The following is a 14,781-nucleotide window of genomic DNA, read 5'->3' as shown; positions in this document are numbered from 1 at the left end:
TTGACCGTCAAATGTTGACCTATTTTTACCATTTGTTACAATATCGTCCTCTTTCTCCATGCAGCTAAAGAGTTCAATATACAACAATTCTATAAGGAAAACTACACCCACCTTAACTAAGACCCAATACATCCTGCAAGTTGTGTGTGATATTTGTGGGTTATAATGTCGGCTATATAGGTAATATCCACCGAAGATTAGACATATACCTCAAATCCTACGGTTTGAGCTCATAGACAGATAATCCAAATATGTAATAAAGATTACTATTGCTATAAAGTTATGGGGGTGTACCAACTCCACTTTATGCAACCAATATTCACCATCTATAGACCATTCCACCACCATCTCACACCACACCTCAAATGGGCGGTGTTCACCTCCACCATACTATGAAAAGGCACAAGAAAAAATAAGAGAAAAGAAGGAAGAGAGTAGTATTGTAGGCTAGTTGCAGCAACTAAGACCCACCATACCATGTAGGGTGGGTGTGGTGTTTTGTGACAATCCAAGTTGTCCCGTTACATTTCCCCGTTACCGTTAACGGAATATTCCACTGTATAAAAGTTCCGTTAATTAGAGGGCATCAATTTAATAAACATTCCATTTGATTACCTTTAACATGTCGTTAAGTCGTGAAAAAGGAAATAAGAACACAGGACACACATTTTCATTCATTTGGAAAATGTCAAGTTTTATTATTACGACCACTAAATCAGGTGCGACCAAAATCCCCGTTTAACGGCAGTATCGGGTAAAATTCCACTGAGCCCCGACTGTGAAACCTATATATGGGTGAGTGGAGTCAAATGGGATACTTTTTACACTCTCTCTCTATACTCTCTCTCTAGACCCGTTTTCGCCCCGAATCCGCAACCAAACGCTTCCAAATTGTAAGTCCGCTTACCCTAGCCTATTCTAAACGTATTAATTTATGTTTATAGCCCAAAAATCATCCAAGAAGGCATGGTATAAGGAGTTTACGGCCCAAGAACATTCTAGGGCCGTAAACCCCTAAAATGGTGCCAAACATGCCTCTAAACTTGTCCATAAGCTTGGAAATAATTAGGGGATATAGCCTAGGGGTGTTTAAACATTAAAATGCATGATTTTAGGACTCAAACAAGAGTTTACGGCCCAAGCACAAGCTTAGGCCGTAAACTCCTCAAAATCATGTCAAAAGTGCCCCAAAACACTCCCAAACTCATCCTAGGGCTTATTACATAATTTAGGGACTTATCCTCTTGAGTTTAGACCCTTGAAACACTCCAAAATGAATTAAAGAAAGGAGTTTACGGCCCAGACATGGTCAAGGCCGTAAACACCCTAATTCATGCCCAAAATTGTAGTTTTTGCCCCCCAAATGACCATAGGCCATTTCTATAAAATGCTAGAAAGGAATTAAGGGCTTAAACACAAGGAAAATGAGGGATTTCTAGGCGTTTACGGCCCAAGCATTATCTAGGCCGTAAACTCCCCAAAACCCCCTCAAATGTTGGTTTTAATCACCCAAAATGGCATCAAACTTCATAAGGAAATTCTAGGAAGGCAATAGGGGCTTAAAACTTCACTAAACTCAAAGATTGAGAGTTTACGGCCGTTAACTCCCTTGGGAGAGTTCCTAGGCTGTAAACTCCTATAACATACCCTTAGAGGCCTCAAACCCACTCATGCCTTTTAGGAAAAGTGCTTAGAATAATTCTATGAACAAGCTAGAAGCATCAAACACCCAACAATATGACCTTGGGAGTTTACGGCCGTAAACTCCCTTAGGTTGGGCCGTAAACTCCTTTTTTGGTCCATGTTGGTGTTTTAAATCCATTTGCACACTATATATGTGAGTATAGCAATGTCCCACAACTGATAGGAGACCCTTAGCACCCTTAAACGCTACCCGGGACCCCAAACACTCAACCAAAAGTGTTTTCCACTCCTTTGAGTGTGTATAATTGTTTAATCAGTATATTATATGCTAATTGTATGTGAACATATGTTATCATATGTTAAAATAGGTCCTTGTGTGTGTTCAAGTCCTTGCGTGACCCCGAACACCTAAACGGCACTTCCGTCGGACCTACTTACACCAGGTGAGTTCATACCCCTGAATGAACCTTTTAAATGCTTTTAAATGTTTTATAGGGGGGATTACAAGTTAAACATGCCAGTTATCATATCAATCACATGTGATTGATAACCCGCATGCACAAGATTTTACCACTGTACACTGTTTTACCGAGTAGGACACTGTAAATGGCTTTCAAAAAGGATTTTTAAATTGTTCAAGTTCTTACTTTCATAGCTTATCAAAGATTCATTTTCAAACTGATTTATAAAAGATTCCCAAAGATTTCTAAAGGTTTTCACACCTATTTTATCAAAGAATACAAATGCAATTTTCCTGAGTAATAAAGTCTTCAAAGGTTTTCATGAATACTTTTAATTGTTAGATACCGCTGCTTCGCTTATACTTATTTTATACTCCTACCCTGTAACGCTTTCTCTTATACTTGAAGTCACTTATACCTGATGACGCTTATAATTATTCACCCTCTTACTTAGTGATACGAGTCTACTTCGCTTATACTTAAGATCGACTTTACTTCACTTATACTTGACATGCTCTTACTTCACTTGTGGCCATCTCCACTTCGCGATGCGCTTATACTTATTCAACACTTATACTTCACTTGCGACCGCTCCTACTTCACTTGTTAGACACTCCTACTGCACGAGAATCACTTTTACTTGATACCCACTCAAGCATAGTTAGATGTATGTTTGTGCTTGTGTAGACACATATAAATAATGGTTGAAGGACCTAGGAAGGTTGTTCGCCCTATTTCCTTTTCTTCGTTGAGATGTGGTCTGGTGGGATCGGATGTCCATCCGAAGGTCGTTTGATTCATTAGTTATATACTATGTATACAAGCTTAGACATATGGGTCACTTCAGTCAATTCAGTTAAGAGTCTCTACCTCTATTTTACACTTTCATTAGAAACCCACTATTGGGAAGTCTCTACCACTAGTTCAGCACTTTCATTTGAAACCCACTATTTGGGATGCATCTTTAGGACACGGCCTTCTCCATCTTCTAGTTGGTAACCAGAGTCTCCTGTAGGGAGAGCAGACATTGTGTGTATAGATCTATACGGGATTGACAACCCCGCACCCTGACTGCTAGCTACAGTCCACGACCCACTAAGCCAAGGGGTGACAAATGTCACATTATATAGATGCTTGTAGGGCGTCTGGAACTCTAGTCAGTATGGTTACGAGTATCCTGGGTTGCCTTATAATTCATGACTTTAAGGTAACGGTATTTCGTCAGCAATTTACACTGTATGCTGATGTCACTTTTCAGAGTCGCACCGTTTTGACCTTGCTAGCTGTATCTTTCATTTGATACTGTCTGGGGTCTATCGTCTCTGTTTTGACCTTGCTGGCTGTATCTTTCATTTGATACTGTCTGGGGTCTGTAGTCTCTGTTTCGACCTTGCTAGTTGTATCTTTCATTTGATACTGTCTGGGGTCTATCGTCTCTGTTTTGACCTTGCTGGCTGTATCTTTCATTTGATATTGTCTGGGGTCTGTAGTCTCTGTTTCGACCTTGCTAGCTGTATCTTTCATTTGATACTGTCTGGGGTCTGTAGTCTCTATTTTGGCCTTACTAGACGTATCTTTCATTTGATACTGACTGAGGTCTGTAGTCTTTGTTTTGACCTTGCGAGATGTACCTTTCATTTGGTATCGTCGTTGGTCTATATTCACTGTTTTAGACCTTACTAGTTGTACCTTGCAATTGGTACCTTCTGGGGTCTGTGTTCCCCCTTTGTTAGATTGAACCAGGCGTGTCGTTAGTTCGATACCTTCCTGGAGTCTATGATTCTTTGCCTTAGTCAGCAGTCCTCACTGCTGAGGCATATGTTATTCCCTAATATCTCTTGCTTTCTTTAATAATCAAATTCAGTATTTTGATAATAATAGCAATTGAGGGAAAACTACCTTTGACCGCATTACACTGAACAGTCTTGGTAGAAGGCTGCTTTATTTAAAGAAAATATAGGATTTTCTGGAAAGAACACTGATGCACTGAAACCACTTAAAGTACTACTTATTAATGTTATTTGACTAAATGACACTAATTACTTATGAACTCACCAGCATTTGTAAAAATGCTAATACTCGCTTTTCAAATAACTTGTAATCTCAGGTCAGCAATTAGACAGGTACATCCCCGGAGCTGCTGATGAAGATGGCTTAAGTACCTTGCTACACTTTATATATGTTGCTTGTATTACTTTGATACTATGTAATGTAACCATGTAAAATTATTACTATTAATGCAATGTTTTGTTGTACTTCGATTACTATATGCATGTGTTGTGATACTTGACATGACGTCATCCACCCCAGAACGTTTCCACCGTTCCGGTTTTGGGATGTGACATGTTTGGGGTTTACAATGTCGGCTACATAAGTAACACACACCGAAGATTATATATATAAGCCAAAGCCTAACGTTTGAGCTCATAGCCAAATATTTCAAAATCCATAATGCAATTCAGGTGCACCATACGTGTTACAAGTTATTCCATTGATTAAAATGTCAATATTTCCCTTTTTATCCTATTATAACGAGCTTCTCAAAGTATGTTGATATTGTTGTATTATAAAAGTGAATTGAATATTAACAAGTTTTCATTTTTGGATCGTTGGTAAAAAAGGTATCAAACTTTGCGATACGTAATTGAATAGATTGTAAAATCTCTCTCTCTCTCTCTCTCTCTCTCTCTCTCTATATATATATATATATATATATATATATATATATATATATATATATATATATATATATATATATATATATATATATATAATACTTGCACCAAATTCAAAAGTTTTATAATTTATGCCACTACAACTCAAGTGTTTTTTAAATTTGTGGTTATCAATTGATACTTATCATATTTATTTAATAGATTAATATATATATATATATATATATATATATATATATATATATATATATATATATATATATATATATATATATATATATTTCACATATGTACATGTGGTTGTTAGTGTTTGAAAAAATGAGAGAAAAATATTACTTGAGAAGTTATAAGACTTTGCTTTGGGGGTGTATGCAAGGATGTATATCGAGTCGAGTTATGAGTTTAAATTCTAGATTTCGAGTCATGGGTTGACAAATATGAAATATGATTCTATTTTATTATCCACCATTCTTGGATTGTCTTATCCATGAAAGATATCTTTAAAACTATATATATATATATATATATATATATATATATATATATATATATATATATATATATATATATATATATATATCATATCATATCATACATACTTATAAAGCTAGCATTTTTCCTTGAACCTCATGCATTTGAAACCTCTATAAAAATTTGCAAACACCTCATGCATTTGAACCTCCTATTTTAATGAATACCACTCAAAAGTCTCTTAATAATGATTAACAACTCAAAGGTTTTATAACGTATATAATATATTTAATAAAGAATTAATGGATACTCTACTATAAAAAGGTCAATCATTTTTAGTAGACACACAAATACAATTCACATACAAAATTCACAAAGAAAACAAGTTTAAGGTTTTTTTGTGTTGGTTTGAGGGGTTTGAAGAATTTTTCGAGTCATGTTATTATGTTGAAGTTTTTAATTTGTAAGTTTGTTATATACTAATTCTTTATTGTATTTTCTTGATTTAAGTATTCTTTTAAGATATCAATGTATGTTGTGGTTGAACTTTTAATGTAAATTAGATTAGATTCATGTTATCGATCATATGTTAGGGAATGTGATATATATAATATTTAATTAACTATTGTATACATGTTTGTATGTTCATGTTGCTTCAAAACAATAATTAATTAAAAATCATCGATATGTCATATTATCCATGTAAACCGTTTTTTTTAATGCAAATTGTCTATCTTATCACTTTATATTTTAGTATATGTTTAACATTTTAATTATAATAATAAGTGTTTTTTATAAGTTTCTTTCACTTATTAATAATAACAATTGATTTTAAATTATTAATAATAAGTGGTTTAAAATTAATGAATAACAATTTTAAATGATAAAAACATCAAATTATAAATTACATTTAGTTATAAATAAATTGTATTTTAAATGAACATCATTATTGAAATTAGAAAATAATCGCATAAGTCAAAATATAATTAATCAATAATAATTATTTTTAAAAATAATACTAAATACTATAAATGGTTTTAATTAAGGAATATAAAAAGTTATGTAGGTTTCAAATCAATATGGTTTGACAAAACAAAATATCTCTAAACATATGATTTTGAATGTTATGGTTTGAGAAAACAAAATATCTCTAAACATATAATTTTGAATGGTCTCATTTATATTACTGGAAAAAAATATAACACGATCAAATTACGAGTAAAAAATGATACATTCATCCACAACCTTGACATGTAGAGCTCTTTTAGGGACTCTGTCACTGCAAATACGTTCTAAAAGAATTGTGCCTATTGAAAATTTTTCTTTTCATTTTCTTATGACATCCTTCTTACATGTAAGATTTTATATAACACAAAAGATTGACATTTTATAGTAAAATTTTCACTAAATGCTAATTAAACATAATATAAGTTATAAAACTTTTGAGTGTTAAATCATAATAATTAAGAAAACTTTTGAGTTGCATTAGTTAAAAAAATGAGGTTTCAAATGAATGTGGTTTGAGGAAATTAAAAAAGGGAGTTTCAAATGCATGAGATTCAAGAAAAAAATGCTAGCTTTATAAGTATGTATGACTAGGCGAATATCTGCACTTTACGCAGAATAAAATTAAAACTTTTGGTAATCTTATGTTATTGAAAATATTTTTATCATTTATATTAACTATAAAATAATAATTATTTCATTTAGTTTATTTAAATTTATAATTAATTTGAACAATAGATAAAATAACGCTTATTAAAATCAAATCATTTAATGGTCTCTACTCATGTTTTACATGTGTATAACATTAGTTATATTTGTCAACTATTTTAATTTACTACTAGTATGATTTATTAACTTTTTTAAAAAAAAAAAATGACGGTGTTTTAATTTTATCATGATGATTCACTACTAGAAAAACAGCCTTTTACGACGTGCAATCCATGACACGCACTGTTTCACGATACGCAATAGTGGGTACCCTAAAAATAATGTCATCTCTCCCAAAAGTTGAGGGATTCGGGACACGCATTTTTGCGTGCCCCTGTATTTAGTGTCAAAATAATAAAAATAAAAAACACGGAGGGCACCTATCATAAAAGCGTGTCGTCTAAGAATGTCGTTTTATAATTTTTTTTTTCATTAAACGCGCATGCTTCCTTTTAAACAGCTAAGGGGAAATGAATTCCCAAAAAATTAAAAACCCCGCCTCATGTTCTCCTCTCCATTGTTTCCACCCGCTGTCTTTCCATATTTTGACCTAATTATTCAAGCTCTGTGATTTCCAAGTCCTCTTTGAAATCTATTGTTACTATTTGAAATCAGAATCAATCCTACCATCGCCCAAGCCTTCTTGTCTCTCTTGGTCGCTACCTAGGGTTTATATTGAAAGCTTAAATCGATCGACTGAGGTAAATCAAAGGTCAAACGAACCAGGAAAGGGTTTTCAGTGAAATTACTGTTACTCTTTGAAATCGGATCCAATCCTATCTTCGACCAATCCTTTTTGTCTCTATCGGTCGCGACCTAGGGTTTTTTTGTGAAATCTTGAATCGATCGACTAGGGTAACCAACCCAGGAAAGGGAAGCAATAAATCCAACACTCACTCTCAAATAGATTCTACTGGATAAAGTTTTAATTTGGGTTGTCTACAATCTCATCGATTCTACTTTCATTCAAGCTTACATCAGTTTTTTATGAACCATTCGGTCCCTAGATGGCACCGACTTATGTTTCCTGGTGATATAAGGTTTGTTCTTCCTCGCACTCGACATACTCTGGTAACAAAAGCCTACAATGGAAATCAATTGTGACCTAGGTTTCTACTCCACCGACATAGGTTTGTCAACAAATTCTTTTACTTTTTATTTGTTGTTTTCTTCTCATAAATGCTTTGATATGTGCGATTCACATTTTTTAATGAAATCAGGCACATATGGATTTTGATTTCACTAGTGATATTTGAAGAACAAATAATTCGTCTCATATGGGAACCCAATTGTCAACCAACCATTTTGGTATGTGATTATCATAATGTTTGGGTAAAGGAATTAGAATATGGACAATCAAATCTGCCCAACATACTGCACACTAACAAACTATCAAGGCAATTTAGCGTAAATTTAGTTTCACTTTAATATTGGACAAACTTTATATGGCTACTATCAGTTTTACCATCTTTTATTTTTGTTCTTTATGAGTGTCAAGATATTTATAGAGTTATATTGCTAATTCATGATGATGATTTGCAATCCATTATACTATATATATATATATATATATATATATATATATATATATATATATATAGTTTTATTGTGACTATATCTATATGTGTTGTATATATTTAGGATGTGGAAGAACTAATGAAGGAAGTACAAGAGGCTAGAAGGATCAAGATGTTGCATCAGCCTAGTAAGGTACACCACGCTAATTGCATTTGATTTTGGTGCATTTTTTGTTATTATTAATTTTGACCTTTTCATTTATTTAGTTTCTTATATTTTAGGAGTTTAGTTTTAAATATCATCTTCTCACAGGTTATGGATATGGAACATGAGCTCCAGGCATTACGAAGTCAACTAGCAGATAAGTCTAATTGTTCATTGAAGCTCCAGATAGAGGTTAAATAATTTTAATAATCAGTCTTAATTATTTATCATAGATGGTTTGTTATTATTATTATTAATTTATTATTTTTTGTTGTTTGTTTGTATTCTGTTGGCAATGAGCAAACAGGGAGAGAAAAATAGACCCTATTGATTTGAATTAGATGGCACAAAATCTTTAGGTTCATATTTGCAGATTCATCCATGTTTTGATGAAGTCCCAAAGCTTCTAGAATATTCTATCCAATGGTATCTTTTGGCTTCTGAAGGTGGAAAAAGGCTCTTATTTCAGGTATTAAGATTAAGTTTTTGGATTAATTTTTATTTTTTATAAAACTCATCTAAATTTTGTACTTTTTAGGTGCCACAAAACCTATTTATGCTCCTGAACCTTCTGATGTTGGGCGATTACTTGAAGCTGAGGTCATTTCAGATAGGTTGAGTATCACTTTAACAACCTCTGGTCCCATTGAACCAGGTTTGTCTGTGAAAAGACGTAAATGCCCTCCTTGTGATGCTTTATACCAAGCTCAACTTATACAAATTATGTAAAACAGCTGCAAGATTAGGAAACTACGTGGAAGCATTGGTTCGTCACCATTACACCGAATTTTATGTATGCCAACTTAGCTATTATGTTATAAACATGGTGGTGGTTTAATTCAGTCTCTAGTAAGTTGATGCATTTTTTGTAATATTGGTGTAGGCTAAATGCAGAGAGACAGGGGAAATTGTGGCGATCAAGAAAGTTCTTCTAGACAAACATTACAACAATAGAGAGCTACAAGTTATGCAAATGTTGGATCATCCAAATGTTGTGGAATTGAAGCACTCTTTCTTTTCAACCACTGAAAAAGAGGAGCTTTGCCTCAATCTTGTTCTTGATTTTGTTACAGAAACTGTTAGTCGAACTACAACACATTACACTAGGATGAACCAATGAATGCCATTGATATATGTCAAATTGTTTACTTATCAGGCATGTTCATGTGCTACCTCATTTATGGTAATATATAGGACATAATTATTTTCAGATTAAAGATATAAACATAACAGGAGAATGTATCTCCAATTTCAAAAAGTTTGAATCTTTTTTTTTATACTTTTTGGTGCAGATATGCAGGGCACTTGCATATATTCATAATTTTATCCAGATATGTCACCGTGACATCAAAACCATAGAATTTACATGTAAGATTAGTCTTGATCATTTATGCACTCAATTATAAAACTTTTTTTTAATTATTATTATAATGTATTTATGTAGTTGTATTAAATCTTATTTGTTACTTTCAGGTGAATCCACACACACACACACACATCTATCCAATCTTTCAAATTGCCTTCAGTTCATCGTTTGGTAGCAAAAGCAAAGGTGTAATACATTAATACCATCCATTCTTGTAATCCTTCTTTTTATTGTTGGTGCACATAATAATAAAAAAATTTCTATTGTGATGCTAAGTTGCTAACAACTTGTATTTGACATTTGCAGGTTGGGCATGTGGATTCTGGAAAGTCAACACTTTCAGGAAGGTTGCTACACCTTTTGGGACAAATATATCAGGATGCTAAGTTACCATGTTGTGGTGCTAGATTCACCAGGGCATAAAGATTTTGTCCCAAACATGATATCAGGGGCAACACAAGCAGATGCTGCAATAGTGCAGGAGGTCAAACGCGGGAGCACGTACAACTGATTAGAAGTTTTGGTGTTGATAAAATCATTGTTTTTGTCAATAAAATGGACGTTGTTCAATATTCCAAGGAAAGGTTTGATAATATTAGAACTGATTAGAAGTTTTGGTGTTGATAAAATCATTGCTTTTGTCAATAAAATGGACGTTGTTCAATATTCCAAGGAAAGGTTTGATAATATTAAACTTCAACTTGGGGTTTTTCTTCGTTCTTGTAATTTTAGAGATTCTAATGTCACGTGGGTCCCCATGAGTGCAATGGAAAATCAAAACTTGGTTACACCTCCTTCTGATGCTCGATTGTTTTTCTGGTTGTTATAATACAGGTTTAAGGGAGGTAGTTTGTTGGAAGCCATAGATGCTCTTCAAACTCCTGATATAGAATATTCTAAGCCTCTTTTTAGATGATTCTTTTATGTTGATCATTTTAATCCATTTTTGTAGCTATCCCATCATCATGTGGAACTGTATCATCCGTGGAGGTGTGTATATTATGTCAATTTCTTTTAAACTTTACGTGTAACATGTTAGTAATATACCAAAATATTATTAATAACTTATTGCATATAACACTCTTTTTTTATTTATTTTAAAAATGTAACTGGAATCTTGGAATGAAGAACTTTTGATGTTGTTTTACTCATTTCTTTGTGTCATGATTTTGATGTAATGTGATTAAGCAGATAAGGAACAACGGTATCGGTTCTGAAAACTTAAGATGACCAGGAAACATAGCAAGAAAACACGATACCTGTGGAAGTATTTGATCTCCACATGGCATTTGTAAGTAGAGTGGTAACTGCTATATTTAGTTCTTTTGTTGTTCACTAGAAAGTAAAAACACGATAACTGTAGAAGTATTTGATCTCCATATATCTTCTTAAGGTACTGATCCAATCCAATCCGGTTGTGTCGTGTGCCTTTTCTGTTTTCTAGTTTTTCTTCAGGTTGCTAACAATGTATTTATATGACATTGTGTAGTTTGAAAAGAATGAACTACGTGCTGAAAAACGGAGACTAAAAGCTGAAAAAGAGAAGCTTGAACAACAAGTTAACTACCTAGTTATTGTGCAGTATATATATAAATAGATACACTTTCAGTTTATCCATATTAAAGCAAGTTTGCTGAATTTTTACTTTGTGGGTAATTTCAACATTTTATATTTGACAAGTTTTATTCATATTGCTACTACAGTGATTCTTCGTGATCTTGAAAATGAAGCATCAACTCAGAATTCAGCCGATAGTGCATCAGTTTCATAGCTATCTTTTAGATAGCAATCTGGTTGGTCTGGTACATGTGGTCAAAAGTCGATGGATGACATTTTCAAGATGGTTAAGTCACAAAACAAAGGTAATAGGTGCTCCCTGGTTATAAACAGGTATGAATATGATTTACACTTCCAGCTCACATTGTATCCAATTATGGAAAGGATATTTGGCCCCATAGTAGTAGCTCGTATTGCAGGAGTAAGCAATTTTTCTTTAATTTAGTTTTTCTTTTACCATTTGTTTAATTTAATTATTCAATTTTGATGTAATTATTGATTTTGCATGAGAGAAAAAAAGTTTTATATATGAATCTTGAAAAATGGGATGTTTGTTTCATAAGTGAGGTCTAGAATATGTTTTATGTAGGTTGTGTCTATACCACTACTCACGAGTTATCCATTTATAGCCATGTTGACTGGATTTGCTCTCTCATTGACTTTAAATTGTGCATCCATTATAAAGAATGTTTTATATGTAAGTTTTTCAGGGACTAAATCTGTCTACTTCATTAATTGCATGCTACTATTAGTTTATTACTTAATACAAGATAATATTTTCACATATTTATGCAAAATGCAAGAAATGTTATAATTATTTTTATCTTGATAATTTGGTTTCTTGTCATCAACAGGTATCCATCATAACGGGGACATTCATGCTGCAAAATAAAGTTGTGGTAATCTTCGCCTCCTCAGTTCTATAGCTTCTTTTAGGGTTAGATTCATAAAGTAACAATGCACTTTCATTGATTTATTTATTTATTACAAGTTTATAACACCCTAATTTCATTTTTTCTTATTAGAACATTGTACTTTGAAAAATCTACCCAATTATCTTATTGTATAGCTTGAGTGCATCTGTGGCTTAATCTTAATAATAATTCAGTTTTATATTAACTTATTGTCAAGTTTGTTTAGTAAGCTTAAGAAGAGTAAACATGGTATCCTTATCTCAGTTGCAGTCAAACCACAAGCTTCCGGGGCCAATTCAGTTGCTGAGACATTTTCAGAAGTCAAACACCTTCTTCTTGTGTATAAGTTCAATAGAAAATTCAGTACTTTCTTGTGTATAAGTTCTATTAGAAGACAAACATATTTTTGATCCCTTTGATATCCATTTGTCTACTATTGGAATGATTATATGTATGACATTAACTTTTGTGCAATGTATTATATTTTTTGTATATGGTATTTTATTTTCTATTATAAGACATGAAATGGAAATTTAATTTGAAAATTAGTAAATCTATAAATAATTTTTTTTAAACAGTTAAAATTATGATACGCAAAAATGTGTGTCATCTGCATTTATGACATGGCCTTTCTTGACAGGGGCTTTCTTGATACGCATTGCGTGTCATTAACACGTGCGTCGTAAGGTTACGATACGCAAATGCGTGTTGTCTTCCTTTATGACAGGTCCTTTCTTGATACGCATTGCATGTCGTAAACGTGCGTCGTAATTGTGCGTCGTAAATGAGCGTTGTAAATGTGCGTCGTCTATAGACGACATGCAAAAGAGCGTTGTCTCTCTTTATGACAGGGCCTTCCTTGACGCGCATTTGCACGTCGTCTGAAAACCTTCCGGTTCCAACTCTATAAACATGCACAGCATAAATCACATAGAAATAATGCAGTACAACACATCACATACACATAGCATACAAATACTCTGATCACATAACTCTGGTTACCTACTCAAGGTAAGGTATAGTGAGAAGACTCACCTCGCGTATCTCGGTATCTCACGAATCCTGGAAATCCCTCGTGCTCGATCCTCTGAGCTCTAATCCTCCTATAACACCATATGTCTCTACTTAACACTTTTATCTCTAAGGTTGACTATCCCTAAGAAGTCAACACGGGTCAACTCTGGTCAACGGTCAACGGTCAACTTTGACCGGACTCGGCGAGTGCACTAGGGCGACTCGGCGAGTCTAGACGTTTTCACCAACTCTCTAGGATTCCCTTTTTGACACATGGAGTACTCCCTGACTCGACGAGTTCCACCTGGGAGAATCGCGGGGCCACCCCGACTCAACTCACCGAGTCTCAAGAACAACTCGGCGAGTCCCAGTTCGACTCAGTCCACCTGTCAACCCTCTCTAACTCGCCCAGACTCACTGAGTCAACCTATGACTCGACTGGACCACTCACTGAGCGATCTAAAGGCAATCTTGAAGCTACTCGCCGAGTCTGTTCGTCGGACTCGGCGAGTCCATGCCATGCAACCACTCAAACTTGCTTCTAAGGTCAGATCTGCTCCAACAATTCATAGATCTGGCCTTCCTAGACTGATTCATCACGTAAAGTCCTTATCTTGGTGTTCATAACACACCCCATGGCTCATAAATGGCATTTTGACCTAAGGCATAAGGATTCCAATCCAAAACCCCAATTGATTCACAAAAAGCTTGAGCAAAAGGACACTCTGGACCTCCAAGGGTCCAGATCTATGGTCTAAATCGCTTAAGGGACCAAGGGAGGACTAGATCTAGCCATAAAAGGGCTCAATAAGCCCTAAATCAATGTAAACATCAACATAGCAGAGGATAACTCGAAGATATTACCTCAAATGTGATGTTCTGGACCCCAAACTCTCAGGAAGTGGCTCCTCTTACTTTCCCTTGGTTGATCCTCCCTTTCCCTTGCAAGATGACACCTCCAAGATCAATAATGGCCTCTTACTTTGCTCCAAACGCTCACACTCGTTAGGGTTTCACTCAAGGGACTGGTGAGCACAAATGACGGCCATAAGGCCCTTTAAATAGGTCCCAAACCCGAGAAATTAGGGTTTCATTAAACAGCACGGACTCGTCGAGTCCAGGCGCGAACCCGCATCCAGAATCGCGATCCTACTCAGCGAGTCTGAGCTCCAACTCGCCGAGTCCCCTCACAAAACATCAAAATTTATAAGCATAAAAGGTACCTGGAAATCCGGGCTGTTACA

The sequence above is a fragment of the Lactuca sativa genome, chromosome 3, assembly GCF_002870075.4.
Source record: "Lactuca sativa cultivar Salinas chromosome 3, Lsat_Salinas_v11, whole genome shotgun sequence".
In the NCBI taxonomy this organism is placed as follows: domain Eukaryota; kingdom Viridiplantae; phylum Streptophyta; class Magnoliopsida; order Asterales; family Asteraceae; genus Lactuca; species Lactuca sativa.
The sequence above is the reverse complement of the archived record's forward strand: the minus strand, read 5'-3'. Positions refer to the sequence as shown.